Source organism: Ambystoma mexicanum, chromosome 6q (genome assembly GCF_040938575.1).
Source record: "Ambystoma mexicanum isolate Mex_15411 chromosome 6q, UKY_AmexF1_1, whole genome shotgun sequence".
Classification (NCBI taxonomy): Eukaryota; Metazoa; Chordata; class Amphibia; order Caudata; family Ambystomatidae; genus Ambystoma; species Ambystoma mexicanum.
Window position 1 is genome coordinate 539,132,045 of NC_090937.1, and position 14,407 is coordinate 539,146,451.

Here is a 14,407-nt window from a genome sequence, read left to right on the forward strand (position 1 = left end):
GCAAAACCTTGGCCATGTTGTTGCTGTGTTGGTGAGGAACCATTGGTGGGAAGTGGGCGACCCCGTCCCACGCCCTTATGCTCTTTAGAGTAAGGCGAGCGGCATTCAAAGCACTATGATGGACTAGTGCCCCCACCCCAATATAATCAACCTGCATAGTGTAGCCCAAGGCACGAGCTAGACTGCAATTTTGTATAAATATTAGTGCATTCTGTGTAGATGTTAGTAACTATAGTTTGGAGACAAGGCCTGCGTGGCGAATGTGGAATTTCATGCACTAGGTCCTAATTGCGAGATCAGGAAAATCTCGAGCCATGCCCAAGCTCCCATGACAACAACCCACACCCCCAACCACCATAAAGCTCATTCATTGTTCTAATAGTGTTGCACAGATGTTTTTCTATCCGCAAAGAATTTGCCCTACAAAGCAGCGTTCATAGACCAGCGCCTTGTAGGCATGTTATCTCACACTGGCCAAAGAATGACCTGGCTCCTCCCCAGGCAATCGCAAGTTGTAGCCCATATAACTGACTAAACCTCAAGATCCCTGAATTCCATGATACGAGGTGCCCTTTGACCACTAACCCCAAAGTACCAAGTCCTGAAATGTTCAAAGAGGAGGGACACTGCAAATCTTTGAGCTACAATCATATGATTTGTATTGTGAGGTGCTGGGAGGGATACATTATAGTTGAAAATGATGGTGTAGACATTGGAGCCGGATGAGTGATTGAAATGTGTGTGCGGTGGTCAGAGTGGACCAAAACCTCCTTTATGCCAGTCTTAAAGCCTGCCAGGTGCACAGTATAATGATAAAGTAGCATTGTGCTAGGAGTATAGCTAATTTGTTCTTTGACCTTCGTCGATGAGAAGAAGGTTATCTCTGCAGCACCCAGGTGATGGAAAACGGACAGACTGGGCTTTAACCAATGACCTGGCATTGTTTATGGGGCAGGCTGATCTTGTATTGGCACACACCAAACGGCAGTGCAGTTTATTACTGTATATGTTGCATCACGATGACAATGTGTGCCCTTTTAATCTTCTGCTTGTACCTTTTTTCGGCAGAACTTTCTTGGCAGCAGATGTATGTGAGATTAAAACTTGTTATCCTTACAAGATCGACTTGGACCTTTCTTCACTAGCAGGTGGTTTTCTCTTTGGTGTGAGTGTTTAGGGGTTTGCCTTCAATTGGTGATGCCAACCTGATCAAAGCACCCCTGTATTTACATAGGCTTCCAGACGGTTCTCCAGAAGGAGCCGCGGCAACCTACATTGACCGGTCCCGAAAAAACACATTTTCCAAGTGGTTTATCAGGAGCCATTTTAAGAGAAGTCCTCTCTGCTCATTGAAGCGGGGTGCGGCTCCAAGGAGAGTGCATGCCAGTAGGACAGAGGAGTTCAGGGTGAGCACACACATGGGAATAGACTCTTGTAAGTGATAATAAGTAGGGGACAGATGCATGGGGAAGTGTGAGCGGTGTGAGCATGAGGAGAGGGAGGTTGTTGATGTGACATGAGTGTGGATTGTGTTATTTCTTATTGGTGTTTGTAATGTGAAGAGATTCTTTTGGTATGGCAAAGATAAGGCAGGGCGACCCTCTTCGGAAGGGGAGGGAAGGTGGTACCACAAAAAAATATATTATTTAAAGAGGAATACGGAAATGAAAGTAGTGGTCTCATATAAGTAGTAGTCCTGGAACAAGTATTGGCTCCCACAATAGGAGCATCTTGGAACACAAATGCAAATATGTAGTAGCTAAGTATAAGGGGAAACAGAAGCGAAAATACATTTTAGACCTCTAGCGAATATTTGAGGACACAGAGGACCAAGGGGACTCAGCAAGAGCACAGATACAGGAAGATGGAAAGTACCGGAGAGGAGGAGGAGTGGGTGGGGAGTCAGCAGAGCACAGGGGATTGAATCCTTTGAAAGCATGTCCCGCAGGTGGGTACACACATCCAACCTATGTACCCACTGTGGTAGGGAACCATTTAGCACCAGAAACACCACAGGATAACACTCCCCGCTAATGCTCCCAAACCCCCATATGCACACCCGTGTTAGGAAGGAGATCATCCTGTCCCACCCCCCGGGGCCACTGACAATGAGAATAAACTTCATTGAAGCCAAGGGGGGAGATGCCCCCTCCTCCATTGTGAGGGTAAGAGCCCTATAATATAGTGAAGTAGGAAAATAACCTAACCCATGTCTTGGCATAAGGACTCCATTTTCTACCAAGCCTAGACGCCATCTTTTACTAGGCCCAAAAACTACCACTCTGTGAGGATGTGGCACTCGCGCCCCAGGCCTCTCTCACAGCACCAGGCCATCTCTGCACAAGCCTTGTTCCCACGGAAGTCCATCCGTTCACTGTCCTTTCAATGTTGCAAATACCCAGTATCGTTTCTTAAAGAATGTTCTCTGCGGAGAGCGTGAAACAGATACATGCCCCAGCACAAATGCACATTCAGCTCCACTAAACTGCCCATGTGCCCTCAACCCCGACACCGCCAAGCCAGAGCCCACCAGTTCTGCCCCTAAATTACTTTCATGCAGATGAACCTCTAACCCCTCATATTGGTCATTCCAGAACACCCACCAGAGAGCTAATCCTGTGTAGCAGTATATTCTCCCAATAGCAACACAAGTCTGTTTGTATCATGAGGTACCAAGGAAGATAGGCAGTAGATCAAGCTCCCAGAAGAGACATTTGGGTGCAGGAACTGCGGTATCAATGAAGCCCTGAATGTGGGGGTTGGCATGTCAATATATTATCCCCTCTTCTCATAGAACCCCCTTCCATGTGACGTTCAGGTATCTGTCATTGTTAATTAATTACCAGTTCCTGTTGTTTACCTTAGATTAGTTAGAAATGTTTCACCAGGCTGAACTGACCTACACCGCAAATGATGAGCCCAGGTGACCATGTGCACCAAGATTGACTGGGAAGCAGCAGCCAGTTAGGGCCTGACATCCCATATAGAGCAGGCCAATATATAGGTCCCCCACCTGCCAGTAACATGACATCTGTTTTAGTCTAAATCGTCATTGATGATGCACTTGCCCTTTTCAATGTGCTGCCCATGTAGTTTTTGGCAGAGTGATCCCGGGCAGCAGAGTTCTTTGCTGGCATATTGATATGATATACACTTGGTTTTCCTTACAACCTATCTCTTGGTCTTATTCCCTAACATGTTGTGTAATTATTGGGACACGTGTATGAGGTTGGTGCCTTCATTTGGTGATTTCCTTAGCCCCCGTACTTGCAGCGAGATCCAGGGCCTCTCTGGAAAGGCTGTGCCCACCTACATCAGACCAGTCCCCAAAACGCATACAGAGAAGAAAACAGTTCTTGCTGTTCCTGCTTTGCGAATACCCCGCTGCTCATTGGGGCCGGGTGCGGCCCCAGGGAGAGGCCCAGGTGTTGTGGATTAATGCAAACTGAGGATTTTGGAAGAACAGGCACAGGAGTATAGATTGCAAGGAAAAACAAACAGTGGGATTGTAAAGATACAGAGCAGTGTGATTGAAGGGAACACACACAGGTTGAATGTGAGTGAATTGGATAGTTATTTGGAGTAAAGCGCTTTTATCCTTTTTATATGGCCATTTAGTATTCTTTTTTATTAGAAAAATGACAAGACTATAAAGAGGAGATGCCGGAACCTACCCCGATAGGGGCTAGATAGTGGCAGTCACATTTCTCTCGACCACATTGGTCCACATTTCTCTTGACCACATTGGTCTCAACCAGTGCAGAGAATAAAGTACGGAAATAAAGTAGGAGCCCCATATAATTAGAGGGCTCGGGAGTAAATACCAGTTATTATTTTAACTTATTATTTTAGTCTTTTTTTTTTAGTGTTTTTCTTTTATGCGAGGAGGAGACCCAGAAGGGGCAGAATGGTGTGAGTAAGGAGTGGGTGGGTGAAAAAGGTATTAGTCTAAGGGGAAAAGGTGGGGGATATTAAATGTATGTATGTCTTTTGGCAAAGTATTGTTCCAATGTCCATGTATGTTTGATCATTTGATAAACAAGAATCTGATATATGGGACATGTATTCATTGACTGGTAAAAAATAAGGCCCCAGAATAGAGTGGGAAGGGAACATAAGTGGTTGAACAAGGAAAAGTACATTCCTCTGTGAAAATTAGACCTGAAACAAAAGTGACTAGCCATGGGGATAGATACCTCACTATCCCACATTTGTAAACACCTCCCCCTGTATAGCGAGTGAATAAGAAAAAAAAATACCACAGCCAATGGGTGACAGAAACGAAGGGGGTGGGACTATCTCTGGCCTGGCCAGATGGGTCTTTTGATAGCGGATCGTTAGACCACCTGTCCACTTATCTGACAGATGAGTATAAGGCGGAATAGTTATAAAACAGAAGGGAAATATTAGTCCTGTGGCAGATGTTTGAAGAAGCACACGCTCCAGGCAAGAGGCAGAAGGGACCAGATATGTTAACAGTAACAGGAAGGGATAGGGACAAAGATAGAGACAAAGAGAAGGGGGAAGGGAGGCCTAAGAAAATGTATCCATTGCTAATGCAGCCAGCAGAAGGGTACTCAAATCCAACTTACGTGAGAGAAGTGCACAAGCAATGCCGAGCACAGCCCTGCCACCCCCGTACGACCCAGTGACCATCACCCCCACCCCCACCCATACTGCAGCAAGTGCAAGGGATATTGAGGTGGCATTAGCGTCCACCCACACAGAATTGGCTCGATTGCGGCCAGCGTCATAAGCGGCATGAGGACCAGCGGGCGGCCCCAACCCCTGAGTGCTGCCCCTCCCCTACCAGAAGATGAATTGAAATCGGGAGATTTCCTCTTCAGGATTGACAGCGTGCTCATATGGGCAGTGTGAGTAGAACGAGAAGGGGAAACTGATAGTTTGGCGTATGAGAACGTGGGATTGGTATGGGACGAAGGGTATTGGAGCAACTTTGATGAAGTGGAAGAGGATGCAGTAGGAGGAAAACAGCAAGTACAGTGGGCCACCCCCAGAGTGGAAGATACATGGGAAGGAAGTCTTAGGAACAGGCTTGGGAGGATTGGCCTAGTAAAAAAGAAGGGAACAGGAGTGAAGGGTGGAAAGGTAAAATCAAAACTACAGATACCCCTCATCCACAAGCGAGCAGGGAGGCACCACTACATCCCCTGGGCTCAGATGGATAAAAACAAACTCCTCAAGTTCCTTCCCCTTGCTCAGGGCGGGCACGGGGACATGGATCTATGCCTTTCAGATAAACACAGCAGGAGTGCCCCTCACCATAGGGGATATTAGAAGCCTCTTGGTGTCCGTAGTGGGTGATCAAGCAGAATCAGAGTGGGTGAAAGCAGGTTATCCGGGTTTGACTATAAGTAACAATACCCATGATGGGGCCTCATTCAATAATGTTGAAGCACAAGTTTGGGATGCACTGCGGAGGACTTTGCTCGATACCCCCGATTTACACTCCATAATGCAATGCACTATGGGGGTTGGGGAAGATGCTGCCCCGTTCATTCACCGGGTCTTAGAGATGTGGCGCTCAGAGACGGGCACTGTGTGGGACCAGTCCTCCTCCCTATTATATTTCCTTGTAATGGGAGGACTGCCAAAGGTAGTACAGAAGGCCCTTGACAACATAGTGGGAATAGAAGCCAAAGGGTGGCATGAGATTCAAAGCATCATAGTACACCATTGTAGGGGGATCAAAGAAAGAGAAAAGGAAACTATCCAGAGGAGGTTAGCTGAGGAAGTGAAACACCTACAGACAAAACTAGTGAAGGTCACAGCTATAACAGCAGCATTGCCCCCAGAACAGATGGTAGAGGAGTGGGGTGCCTCTGAGGCCACACAGGCAAGAATGGCAGCGGTGTAGACAGACAATGGGCATGGACAGTGGCGAGTAGAGCAACAATACGTGCAACCCCAGTGACAAGGAAGACCCGCACAATGATGAGGTAGGTTCCATGGACAGAGGGGAGGAGGACAGGGCCCCAGAGGAGGGAGCAAGGGCAATGTTGGTCATGCAGGAGGTAGGTGCAATTTTCACAAGAATGCTGCAGCAGGCAGGGAGGAATCTATCAATACAATCAACCTTACTACAACCATCAGCCTTATGGGATTCCCCACCCAGAGAGACCACACGGGCCAGCCCAGGGGGCATATGAGATACTCCTACTCTACCCCAATTGCCAATGCAGATGCCTAGCCCCAGCACTTACCATCACCACAAAATCACCCCAACTAACAAGCTGTCCAAAATAGTAACCCTTTTGCCACCGCCCAGAATGGCGCACCTGCACCTTATCAAGTAGCATGTGTGCTTGGAGGAGACACCTTCTCCTGGCCAGGGACAGACAACTATCCTGACTAGGACAGCCCACAGAGAGCACTTGCATGTCCAGTACTATCCACTACCTTGCATCTAAAAGAGGAATCACTGGTGGGGGCAGAGATAGTAAACAAAGAGTTAATCTTTATGGTGGACTCGGGTGCAGAGGAAGTCATGCATTTGCAAAGGTAATTTTCTGTTATCTGGCCAAACTCTTGATACGCAAAGATTCTCTGGTGCTGTGGGCACGGTTCCTTACACAGAAGATTTGGACTTTAAGATAGCAGGGAGGGTAGTATGAGCACCCTTATTGTATTACGAACGTTCCCCAGACAACCTATTGGGAAGAGATTTGCTCAGCAAATTAAACATGACCAAATTATTTACCGAAAGAGGGATTGTTTGCTCCACCCCAGGGATGTGCTCCCTCAGGACACTCTTGATATTACATACTGTGGCCAACAAAGTAAAAGTGAGAGGGGTACCAGTAAATACCGATATGTTTCTTTATGGGATTAGGTTGCTGGCAAGAGCAGCGCCCGAACACACAAGGAAGGAATAAAGGGTACCCTATGACTTTGTCTTTCGCCCCGTAGCAACCCTAGATATAGTGGCTGGTACCATCTTGTCATTAGCTCTAGAAGGGGTACAAGTGTCTCCTAAAAGAATTGTTGTAATTGGAACTGATATTCATAGATGTGAGTGGAGCACCATGCTGTGCATTGACTCCAATGCGTGAATTAACTGATGAAGAAGTGTTTGCTGATGACAGCAATGACAGGGAGATTGCACTAGAAATTAATATTCCTTGTGAAATAATGGTGCAATACTGGAGAGTGCCAAGCCCCCTCATGGCTATCGTCAGTGACCACCACCTTTTTGTGAAACATACATACAACAAGTCCCATCCTACCTGTGGACCACTGCCCCATGATGTGGGAAAATTGAGAGAAATGACCCCTATAAAAATAACACCAGGAGCTATATTACCCAGAGTAAAACAATACCTCCTGTTGAGAGAAGCAGAGGAAGGGATTCAAGAGACACTACGTGCACTCCTAGAGCAAGGTATAATTGTCCCCTGAACCTCCTCATGCAATACTTCTGTGTACCTCATTAAGAAAGCCACAGGGGGGGCGGTTGGTGTATGATACAGGACCTGTGCCCCCTTAAAGATATTGTCCAAAAGGTGTTCCTTCTCATCCCAAATTCTGCCTCCATTTTGTGCAGCATTCCAAAACAGGCCACTCACCTCACTGCGGTGGATTTGAAGAATGACTTGTGCTCTTTGACCCTGAAACACAATATCTCACAGCCTTCACCCTGAGGGGAGAAGGTATGAACACTGTTGTTTGCCTCAGGGGTATTCCGAATGTCCGAGCAAATTCAACAGAATATTGCACAAATATCTTGTCAACATTCAAGTTCAGAGTACGATCATTCAAAATGTAGATGATCTATTAGTCTGCAGTTAGAGCGAAGAAAGTTGCCAGAGGGATTCCATTGCTCTTCTCCAACGCCTGGCACAATCTGTTTGGCAGAGGTCCTGTACCTGGGACAACTAATTTCTAAAGAGGGCAAAAGAATAATTCCTGACCGTGCAGCTACAGTGTGGGCCACTGCCAAACCCAACACAGTCAAGGAAATGCAGAAGTTTCTAGGACTCTGTAATTATGTAGAGCGTGGTTCCTAGATTATTCAGCATAGCCTAGGCCTCTCCTGCAAGGGCTGAAAGAAACCCAGAAAAAAAAAAAAACACATATGTCCTGAACAGAAGAGAGGCAGACTACATTCAATGACCTAAAAGAATTCATCTCTACCGCCCCAGTCCTAGCCACACCCGATGATGACCAGGAATTCTATCTTTTCTCGCACTCTAATGGCACCCTTATGACAGCAGTACTAACCCAAAATAGCTCCAGGGGTCACAAGCCTCTGGCCTATTACAGTGGCACACTCGACTCAGTGATGCAATGTCAATTCATGTGCGAACAGGGTCTTACAGCAGATGCCTATGCTATTGAGAAAAGCTTGACAATTTTTATGGGATGCTCTTTCACCCTGTACATTGAACACTCCCTGTTTACAATACTAGAAAGATCAAAATCTACCCTCACTACTCACAGAGTGTCAGCATATGAGATCATCCTGTCAAGCCCCAAATATCCATGTGGTGAGATGTAAAACTGTAAAACCCAGCCATGTTCCGTATGGAACCATGCACTGTCCAAGATATTTCCAAGATCATGACTGTGCCACATACGAGGGAGAAGGGGATGACATTCCAAAGTCCAGAGAACATGCCCCAGAGGAAGGAGAAGTGTTTTTTTTTGTTGATGGCTCAGCATCCATTGACCAAGAGACAGGTGAAAAACATGTAGGGTCAGCAGTAGTGAATATGGAGGAAGGAGAATATGAAGCACTGATTAAAAAACACCTGCCCATGCACTACTCCTCCCAAGCAGCAGAGCTTATAGCGTTGATTAAGGCTTTTTACGCAGCAAAAGGGTGCGCAGTGACAATCTATTCAGGCTCGGTGGACGTAACCACCATGTACACGCTGGGCTATCGAGATGGAGAAATAGTGGATTTAGGAGAGCTGATGGGTCCCCAGTACAACATGTGGAACTACTAAATAACTTGCTTGAAGCCCTTGCAGAACGCTCTGTAGTAGCAATAGTGAAATGCCAAGCACACACACAAAACAGGGACAAAATATCTTTGGGAAACACAGCTGCAGATGCAGCAGCAAAAGAAGCAGCATACCCCCAGTATCCAAGTCAGCAAGGCAGAGATTTCCAACACGGGCGGATACAAGGCACTACCCATTGCACATGTGATAGAATTGCAGTGCAGGGGACCGGCGGCAGAGCAAGAGTTGTGGCTCAAATGAGGGTGCACTCAATCACCCACAGATCTGTTATGCAGAGAGAACACAACAGGGAAGGTTGTCATGCCTATAGAGCTGTTTCATGTAGCATTCGAACAACTACATGTTCCTATGCACAGTTAAAAACAACACATAGCTGCCGATCTCCAGGAGGATTGGTTCATTCCAAACCTCCAAGAGCACCTCAATCAGGTGGTGGTCCAGTGCACCACATGCCAAGTGTTCAGCACACAAATGACCTTACGAACACTGCTTGGTACACTGACTTGCTCTGTAGGACCCTTTAGGGAGCTGCACATAGATTACATGGACATGATAGAAAGATGTACGGTGCCAGATATGTTATTGTGGTAGTGTGTCCCTTCTCTAGATGGGCGGAAGCAGGACCTTGTGCACATCCAGATGTGAAGTGTGCTGCCAAATTCTTAGGGCCTCATTCACAGAACATTTTCCTATGGCATTGCACCATTATAAAACACTTCCATGAATCAGGCCATTAGTGAGAGAGGTCTTCCCCCGATGGGGGAGTATGTGAGGTAATACGTTCAGATAATGGGACCCATTGTTTCAATTTGCTCTTCACAGAAATCACATTGATGCTGGGAATAAAGCATAAAATGTGTTCAATTTACCACCCACAAGCCAATGAAATGGTAAAGAAAATCAACGGCATTCTCAAGAGCCGATTATACAAATTGTGTACCTCATTAAACAAAAATAGAGTTTATTGTCTGCCCCTAGCACTGTTTCAACTACATACACAAACCAGCAAGTACCACCACCTGTCCCCCCATGAAATAGTTACTGGTAGGTGCATGCAAATGCCACTGTTACCAGTAAGGAGAGCTTCTCACGCCCATAGGGCAGCCACAGTTCTTGGGGAAGAGTTTAAAGAGTATCTGAAACAACACACTGGAGCCATAAAATGCTTCTCAAAAATGATTACACCACCATTCACTGCAAAAAGTGAGGCAACCACTGGGACCCTGGCTGGGGACAGCATTGCCTCATGCAAGGAGAGTTAGTGTATGTGTGAAGCTTCAGCAGGAAATGGAACTCTCCGAGATTGCATGGCCCATATGAAGTCATATACTGCACTCCATTTCTGTTAAAAGTAAAGGGGATGTGATATTGGATACATCTCTCAGATATTATAAAAACACAGAGCGATGCCACCCCAACCACCGCCCCAAACACTCAGGATGAAAGCCAGGGAACTGCCATGGTCCCTTGAAAACGAGTGATATACTCACCATTGAAAAATAGGAAATACTGGAAATAGGAAAAACTGATTGTAGAAAGAAAAGCAATGTTAAAATAATTAACTGTAAAGTGTATCTCTCTCTATCTCTCTCTCTCTCTCTCTCTCTCTCTCTGGCACCCCCCTAAATCTCTATTAATGCCCATCCAATTTTATCCTTTTTTATAGGTGCAGCGATGCTAGAATTAACACTGCTTAATGAAACCATTCAGATAGATAGCAGTTGGAGTAAAGTGAGAGCAACCGCACATACAGTTATCATTGTGGCTTGCACTTTAGTGCTATATTGTTCACCATTCTTATGTTTATTTTGTGAATGTATTGGGGAGCATCTTTTATCTCGGGCTCCCACATAAAAGAAGTGGGGAGGGGGTAAACCGAATAGGAAATAGTAATATGTTATTGAATTTAACAACATTATTTAAAAATGCAACAAAAGTAGCCCCAAATGTATTCTTATTTGCAAATAACGCAATTGAAAGTATATCTGATGCACCAAACGACACGCTGCCAGCTCCTACCATGTTTTCAGTTCAGCAGACTACCTCACAACCTAATATGATGTCTTCCTCAATGTTTTCTGAAATGTTTGATGTGTTGCTCACCCCAGTCCCCAATTCACAACCAAGTTCTATTTACCCCACTATGGCATATCAACAAGTGAATGTAAATACTGATGGTTCCCAACTGCATAGCGATGAATCTAGATTACCAGTTCCTGTTGTTCAGCTTAGATTAGTTATAAACGTTTCACCCGCCTGAACTGACCTTCACAGCAGAGATGAGCCCAGCGGACCCACGTGCACCAAGATCGACTGGGAAGCAGCAGTCAATTAGGGCCTTGCATCCCATATAGAGCAGGCCAATCTTTAGGTCCCCCACCAACCAGCAACACAACATCTGTTTTAGTCGAAATCGTCATTGATGATGCACTTGCCCGTTTTAATGTGCTGCCCGTGTTATCTTTGGCAGAGCACTCTCGGGCAGCAGAGTTATTTGCTGGCATATTGATATTATATAAACTTGGGTTTCCTTGCAACTTATCTCTTGGTCTTATTCCCTGATAGGGTGTGTAATTATTGTGACACGTGTGTGAGGTTGGTGCCTTCACCCGCCTGAAGTATTGGCATCTGTGGGTGTCAGGTCAAGGGAGTTCAAAGATAGGTTGGTAGAGCTACTAGCAGAGCTGAACAGGATACAGACATCCTCAAGATAAGTGAGGGATGCAGGGGAAATGGTTGGGAGCCTGGAGATCAGGGGAGCTGCTGCACAGGACAGATACTGAAGGAATATGTGTTGAGATGTAGGGAAGGAAGGGTGAATGGACAATCTGGCAATCTGGGGCCAAGAGAATTCTTTGTTGGAAATGAAAAGGATGACGACAATGGCACATTTTGATGAGGGACAGTGTGAAGAAGAAGGAGGGGGTAAAGAGGCGGTTGGGAGTACCCCCCCAAGTAGAAGGCTCGTAGGTGGGGCAGGTTCAGGAATAGGGTTGGCCATATGGCAGTGACAAGGAAACATTGAAGTATGAATAATGGTGTGGGAAGTGGGGTAACAGTGCAGATGCCCCTCATGCATAAGGGGGCAGGGAGGACACAGTATGTGCCGTTGCTCCAGATATATAAAAACAAACTTGATTAATGCTCTGGGTGCCCCTGGCATAGGGGGACATTAAGAGCTTGATGGTTTCTACATTGGGGACCAGCCAAGGGATATGTGGGTAAAAGCTGGGTATCCGGGAATAACCCTGAGGGATGATGCACACGATGGAGCATCATTCAACGGAATTAGAGCACAGGTGTGGGATGCGTTATGAAGGGATTTCCCAGGTACCCCTTATTTACAGTCCCTGATGCAGTGTACCATGTGTGATGATGAGGACCCAGCTACATTTATTCCTAAATTACAAGAGATGTGGAGAGCTGAAACGGGAGGACCATGGTATCATTCAATGTAACTTTTTTATTTCATCGTAAAGAGGGGTTTGCCAAAGGAAGTGCAGAAAGCGTTAGAAAGTGGCAAACCTTGTTGTCTAGGCACCTGTGTCGACACCAGTACAGGTGGAAGGGATAGAGAGTACCCAGCAGTTTGCGTGCACCACTATTGCTGAACTCTGGGCTGAAGGAGGACAAGGACAGTGGGGCAGGGGCAACAGTACCCCAGTAACAGTAGCCCAGCCCACAGTGGCAGCAAAGTGGACCACAGGAGGTAGTGCAGTGAGGAAGAGTGGGATTCCAAGGAGCAAGAGGGGGAGGTTTTGGACACAGTGGGGGCAGGTTTGGACCATCACAATGTTGGATTTGTTTGGAAGGGAATGCAGAAGCAGGTCTGCAATGGAGTATTATTATGGGACACAGCAGCAGGGCCAAGTGCCCCAAGGGCCTCAAGGGCCAGGGTATCAGCAACAGGGTCAAGGGTATCAAAATCAAGGGTATATACAGGGGCAACACCAAACCTATAACTAGAAGCCCCAACCATTGGACACACAAGTGTGACACCCGCCGCAGCAACAGCAGGGTTGTGTGGCCCCAGTCAATAGGGTACTTTGGAGGAGCAACAGTGATGGGGATAACCCCTTCTCGTTCCCCGGAAGAAACAACTATCCTGATTAGGACAGCCCACAGAAAGCCTGTGCATGTCCGGTCTTGTCAACGGGCATCCACCCTGAAGAGGAACCCTTGGTGGGGGAGGAGATAGGAGACAAATAGTTCTTATTTACGGAGGACTCAGGTGCAACGAAATCCTACATCATGGAAGGGAATTTCCCGTTTTCAGGTAAATATCTTGAAATGCAGGAAATCTCTGGGGCTATTTCCATGGTTCCGTACACTGAGGAGCTGGATGTAAAGGTGGGAGGGAAAGTAGTGCAGGCTCCCCTACTATAATCTGAAAGTTCCCTAATCAATTTGATGGACAGGGACCTGCTCAGCAAATTAAACATGACAATGGGCCTCATTAAAACTCCAGCGGTAACCCTGCAGTGCTCCTGGGGGTTTTCCACGAGACTTGCAACATTTACTGGCGCCTGGCTTGTCGGTAACAAAGGGGAGTTACAACCCCATCATTCTGGGAAGTCATGCGCCAGTAAATTGTAATTCCCCATTCCCATTGAATCCCATTGGACTCAATGGGAGTGGGGATCACTGAAGCACTGTGCTCCCCATTCCCATTTTGAAATTTGGCGGGCAGGTGCCATTCCTCCTGCCAGGTCTGACCCTGGTGGGTTGGATGGCACTCCCCTACAGAGTCGTACTGTGCGGGTCCGGTAAGAACGGTGCCAGTAGGCTTACCTGCACCGTTGTTACCGGCCGGCACAGTTGTAAGGAGGCCCAATATCATTTACAGATCGCGGTATGGTTTTCTCCAAACCTGGGATGTGCGCAATCAGGGCAATGTTGATAATACACACAATGACAAGCAAGGTGGTAGTTCACGGGACTCAAAACATGTTCAATTATGATATTACTGTGCTCATGGAGGCATTGCCTCAGATTGCTAAAAAGTGTTGGTGAGTGCCCACAGATTTCATCTTTCATCCTGTTGTTTCACCTGATGTGGTGGTGGGAACAATATTTTTGTTGGATTTACAATGATGGTTAATTTCTGACAAGAGGGTTGTCCTGCCAGGAATTGACAGGGACTGGTGTGAGTGGTGCACAGTGCTCTGTATAGATCCATCAGTACAAATAAAGGAAGTGACAGATGACGAGCTGTTTGAGAACCATGACAAAAATGGGGAGATAATATTAGAGATTTGTATCCCCTGTGACAAAATGTTACAGTACCAAAGGGTGCAGTGCCCCACAATGGCAGTACTAATTCCACCTCTATTTCTTGACAAAGACTAAAAACACATGCCTATACAGTTGTGGACTACATGATGTGGGATTACTGAAAGACGTAACAACTATGCGTATAA